Genomic DNA, 6,000 nt, shown 5'->3' with positions numbered 1-6,000 from the left:
ATTCGTGTCAAAAGTGTGGCAATTGGGGTATACTTCGTGAAAACTCTCGGTAGAAGGAGTCACCCCACCTGGAGCGAACAGCGCTGTCCTAATTGAATGAATGGTGTGACTTACACAAAATAGAAAGTACCAATAGGGAGGAGCAGAGATCTCTCATAAAATTACGATTCTCTAAGAAAGACCGTTTTTATTTTTTTCAAGGTTCCGTGCACAAACCGGACGACATGAGTCATGAGGGACAGACTGCTTGCCACCACACGTCGGTTCATTCTGTAGCTCCATCCGGCCGGAAAGGAAATAATAGGGCCGTTTGTTATCTACCCCTGTAGTGAGTAGTAGTCCCACAAAGCCGTCAACAACAGGTAAGGAAATTCATTTAAAATCAAGATTATTCCCGTACACACAGAAGAACAGCTCTTATCGTTTCCACGTTTCTTGATTGGACGTTAAGCAGAGGTCGGTACCATGACAGGAGTCATATTGGCCCTTACTGAATTATCGTCGCGTTTTCACTTAGATTGAATTTAACTCTATGGAGTAGTGTCTATGCAAATAATATATAAAAGATACGGATCCATAAACATGTCTGTCCTCTGTGAAAAAGTTACAACTGCCCAAACCCGCACATTTTCTGCACTGTCGCTAAATGCGATTCAGGCGACGTTTAGTATTCAACTTCAGCTAATACTTACACTGTTTAAGTGCATTTAGTTATAACTTATTTAGTAAGGTTAAAATTTAACATCTGTTAATGTTCGGAAGAGCTGTAGACTTTGATGTCAACTGTCTCCCACTCTAGCGAGCTGTCAGTTTGTTCTCGTCTGCTTTTCACCTGTTTGGTTTCCCTCCATCCTCCCGACCCCAGGTGATCAGTCTCATGCCTTCGGTAACACGCCACAACCAGATGAGATGAAATACGCTCGGAGCTCAAGAGATTCCCGACTCTCAGCAAAACCACCTAACAATCAATATGCCAAGGTCCTGACTCCTGCTATTTACGAAGGGGTGCCTGTAGGAAGCAAAACAGTACACCCAGGGGTTGGATTTACTCTGAGATGATTGTCATTTTCAGACTGGGTTTTGAATAACCCCAGGTAAAAAAAACAAAGCGGCTTTTCGGCTCGCATACAACCGATCTGTTTCTGCACTTGATCGACCGGCGCTTAGATGGCGCGTTTAGCGGCGCTCTGTGCTTCATTTCTCCTCGAGCTCGGTGGGAACACTAAACAGCTTTTTGCACTGTGACCTTGCCGACGGGGAATTAAACTATTCACACACATTTACATCACATAAGAGAGCGCCTGATACAGTTAGAGCAACTCCTTGTCATTCCTCCTCGAAAAAAGGGCCCTCCGTTTTTATCAGAGCAATTATTTACCCAGCTTTCTTACTAGCATAAATCGGTAAAAAGATTACCCAGTTGTTGCATAATGTAATTGCAATGCAGTTCCAGCTGATAATCCAATTGATGCTTTGCAGTTTTATTACAGCTGTGACAGTTTGTTTGATGCAAAATATCAGCTGCACGCAAACTGAACAGACGGAATAGTGTGGGCTCTCCTGATGCCTGGATCAAGTTAAACCATTCAGAGAAGTTTTGAGGTAGAACATACCTGTCTAATCTGAAGATAGGCTAGCACGCAACGTGAACTTTGCTCGACCTCAACACCTTTAGACACTATGTCTCTGTTTAGCTCTGAGAACTATGGCCAAGCTGACCCTGAAAGAGGGCTGTCAGCTGAGGACGAAGTTACCCAGATCCTCAGTCAGCACAACAACCCGATGGCCAAATATTCTTTAACCAGACTTATCTCGTAACAGGAAATGCTGAGAGAGCGGGGCTACTCCCAACGGCTGTCACCATAGATGGTGGGTCATTCAACAGTGGGATGGGAATCCATCCGTTACAGGTAACCACACTAGTCCCATCCTGAGACCCGATGACCACTCAGCACATTAGTTAGTTGAGGATCGTAAGTTTGTCTGTGCGTTCACTGTGGTCCATTGTTCTCCTGTGACCCCTGTCCAAACTTTGTTGTGCTAGAGCCACCCTTCATTATGACTCGTCGGGCCTGAAATCTGTGTCGCTGCGAGACTGAGGAACATACGAGGTCTCTCAAGAGCTGCTGGACCCACGTGATCCAGGAACAGACATGAGAGGATACCAAAACCCACAGACAAGCATAAGAGGCTGGACCTCACTTCCGACAACTTGGAAGGTACTGCAGCTCACTGTCCATCATTTCAGCCAGGACTTGATATGTGACAGTGGAACCTGAACATGAAACTACCTGCTATGTTCATCCTCAGATGTGCGCGGTAGGTGACGGACGGCGGCGTGCGACGGCGCGCGAGGACTGAGCGGTCGTGAGCTCCCGTGTCCCGAATCAGCGACGCAGTGTCCGGCAACGGGTTCCCCCCTTGCCCTGCCACACACTGGCAGCAGCGCAGCGCGGAGAGTGGCGTGTGCTGTGGGTCCATGCCCATCCTGAGAAGCTTCTCCCTTGAAGGTAAAGAGCCACCCTTTAACCCTGGCAACTCGCGAAGAAAGTTAATATTGGACAATGCAGGTTGCTTCTGCTTCTGCCATTGTGACGTGCAGAGGTTTACTGGCGACTGACATCAGCATCTTGAAAGCCCAATCATCCAGACAGAATGAGAGACGCGTGGCTCCAGGCTGAACATGATTGTGTTATGTAAGGAAAGCCTGCAGTAGCAAGCTGTGGCCTCGATTTAGATGCCAAACGTGAATTCATTAGTTTGCAGTGGCCCCAGTGTAGCTGGATGGGCAAGTAAACCATAGCACAGCCACAACAAAGTAATTGTTAAAAAACTAGCTCAGCTGTTTGTTTACACACTGATACTGAACACCACTTGCGGCAAACTCAAACACTGCTTCAAATTACTTGACTAATCAGGCCCAATTACTTACAACATAAGCAAGAAAAGAGAAAAAGATTCTTGATCGTTTTAGGAATTATTAATTTTTTTGCTTAAACGACTTTAACAATTAATACATTAATCATCCAAAATAGTTTGCTGACTATTTCAGTTCAACTAATGTTCAGCTCCACAGTACATCCTAATCTGTCAAACCGTTTTCCCTCACCTAGGCTTAAGCACTGTTGTTGGCAGTGACAGACTTAGTTTTGCATCTGCTCTAGTTTTTGACAATTGTATGGTGATTAAAACTTGTATCTCCTCTTCTGCAGCTCTAGGCCTCTCTGAGCGGAGACCTGAAGGGAAGAGTGAGCGTGAGCGTGCCCTTGGTAAAGAACAATGGACAGATGCCGAGCAGGGCAGCAGCTCATCGCGGTACCACTTACCTGTTTCGACAAGAGCCAGTTGTCTCCCTCCTCTTTGCTGGCCTCAGGATGGCGCGTGACTGGCCTGACGCCAGAGGGCATCTGGTGAGGCTTATCTTTACGTGCCATGTCAGCCAACCTTCTGTAAAAATCTTTTCCATTGGCTCCAGTAGAGCTAGATTTTGAAAGAAGCTGAATTTCCTCTTTTTCTGCTTGCGTCTTAAGGCACACATGAACCAACAAGACATCTTCCTGGGGGGGGGAACGGTGAGGAGGTACCACCTGCCGAAGTGGTGATCTCTATGCAGAATAAGAGGCAACCATGAAATGAGTGTTCAATCGCTTCTGCCCACCGGACTCACCAAGGTTGGCAGCGAAACAGGAGCCCTTCATCAATGTCTTTAAAAACAAGTTCATTAAATCTGTCGTGGGAGGTTTGTGCTGTGTTCTACACGCAGTCAACATCAGTGTTAGTGTAAAATTACCGGCGCTTTTATTGTACCCTTTATCTATAACACAGTACAACACTTCTCAGCCTGGTTCTCTTGTGTTTAGATTGAGACCCTGTCAAAGAACAGAGGGTCCACGCCTTCATGTGGAAATGAAGACACTTGGGCTACGTCACTCACCTGCCCATCCAACCTGCCTGGTACTTGGCCTGCGTCAGACGTGGTGCACGTGAAGCTGCCCACACATATGATGCAACCATTGCACACTTTGGGAGATTCTCAAGAGGCTGAGGCTCCAGGAAACGTGGAACAGGTACAACAACCTGCACATTTCTTTACCTCTAGTAGCCAATCCTACTGCCTCGCATCCAATGAGTAAATTCAACATTTAGACCGCCTGTATTAAGGCATTTGTATTTCTGTATTTAAACTGTTAATTTAAGGGGTCAGTGAAAAGCATCTTTTCCCCAAAAAGTTGGAATGTACATTATGTTAGATACAATTAAGAAGCTTTCATCCAGCAGTTGGGCCTTCCATTACAATCTCCTCCTACGACTAAACTAGCTTCTGTACTCCTAATCCCCTCGGGACGTTAGCGATCTTCGCCTTCACTGAACCTGGGTCTGTGTAATTAAGTTTTTTGTTTGCATTCTTGACCACCGTTGGCCGCTGGACACGGGTCTCTCGGCTGCGAGGAGCTCAGCTGCTCTTTCTTATAACCTGACAGATCTGTACTAAGCTCTCTCTGAGGTGGAGCCGGTGCAGATGGTGAGTTGATGGAATCAAGCTGCGTCCTGATTGAGATGGAGAAGAAGCTGGAGAAGGGCCAGTCCGTGAGACATGATGCTCCGCCCACGAAGTCAAAAGCCACCCCTGACGCCCACCCCCACGCCATTGCCCCCTTCCTAATTCTGCCACTCCCTCTCCCTCCCTCTTCCCCCTCTCCATCTCTCCTTCTAAGTCTGCATATCACCACAGTGAGAAATGGTTGCACTCTTGTCGATGGGAATGCACTCGGATTAGTGCAGAGTTTGCGATTAATGTTTTATTTAAAATGAAATGTTCCATGCTAAGTGAGATGGCGATTCTGAAAATTAAATAAAGTTCTGCGTTGAAGTTGAATTTTTTGATTCCTGGAATGGACTTCTTATCGGTTATCATGTGCAAAATATTCCCATCCCAGTCGAGAGCGACCGAGCTCTATTATATTGCTTTCTGCCTCTGAAAACAATGAGTTGACTCGAGGTATTCTAATGCGAAATATGTGAAGAAGTTCTAAGATTCTGCTCTCTATCACATGTTCTAAGAGCAAACCAGCAGCTACCAGTTCTAACATCACAACCCTTCACAAGTTTACAAGACTCATCTGTGAACTTAAACCTCTTGTTCCACTCTCGCTGTTCCTAGATATTCGTCCTACAAGACACATTTGCTATCCCCAAAGTAAATCAATATTGCAACTCCAAACCCACAAGATGAGAGAGACAAACGTCGTCAGTGAATGCAACACATCTTTTGTCAAGATGTTCAGTAAAAGCACTATCCAATTTCACATGCATATATGCCTTAAAGCGGCAATACACTGATTTACACAGGATCCTACTGTATAGCGCTGCGTCGCGCGTGCTATTCAGTTGCATTATGGGTAATTGCTAGGAGGCTGCAGCGTTCGCTCCAATTTTGACCACTTTTTTAAATCTATTGTGCCCCCACACTTTCAGACAATGTCCAAACAAAGTTTGTTGTAGTGAAGGTTTCTGCGGTATGAAGTTGGATCTTCCTGTGCTAGCTGTAGTCGACAAGGACAATTAACAGATTGATGCTAAAATCAAAATAATGCACTTTTTTAGAAAACTTCCAAACATCAACTTTAAACCAGAAATACTCACTATCTACCAAAAGAAACCTGCTCGTGACGACTGTGGTATCTAAACTCAACAGAAACTAGTTCCATAAAGCACTTAACCTTAGAGGCTTCTTCTTAATTATAAAGGCTTAATGTTCGTGATTTGCAGTCCTAATGAAACATGGTGAGGAAAACGAAAACATGTATAGAACTGAGCTATATCCTGTCTGGGCGCGTTTAAGTTCTTTTATTTGGAAGCGCAATGTTACCATGTTTAAAAAATGTCTTTCCATCAAATTGAAAGCCTTAAAACCATCATTAATTTCTAGAACCTGCCAACACACTTTCCAGGATGCTTTGTCATAGTTATTCACTTATTATAAAGAAGATTATTCCTTTT

At 45.0% G+C, this 6,000-nt stretch overlaps 1 protein-coding gene across 11 annotated transcripts in view; it reads right to left on the bottom strand.

The window, feature by feature from the left end:
• The window catches only part of mark3 (microtubule affinity regulating kinase 3), a 63,138-nt gene that overhangs the window by 3,451 nt on the left and 53,687 nt on the right, over nucleotides 1-6,000 (bottom strand). The window lies entirely within an intron of this gene.

The sequence above is a fragment of the Seriola dumerili genome, unplaced genomic scaffold, assembly GCF_002260705.1.
Source record: "Seriola dumerili isolate Sdu_G_001 unplaced genomic scaffold, Sdu_1.0 BDQW01000149.1, whole genome shotgun sequence".
Taxonomy (NCBI): Eukaryota; Metazoa; Chordata; class Actinopteri; order Carangiformes; family Carangidae; genus Seriola; species Seriola dumerili.
The sequence above is the reverse complement of the archived record's forward strand: the minus strand, read 5'-3'. Positions and strand labels throughout refer to the sequence as shown.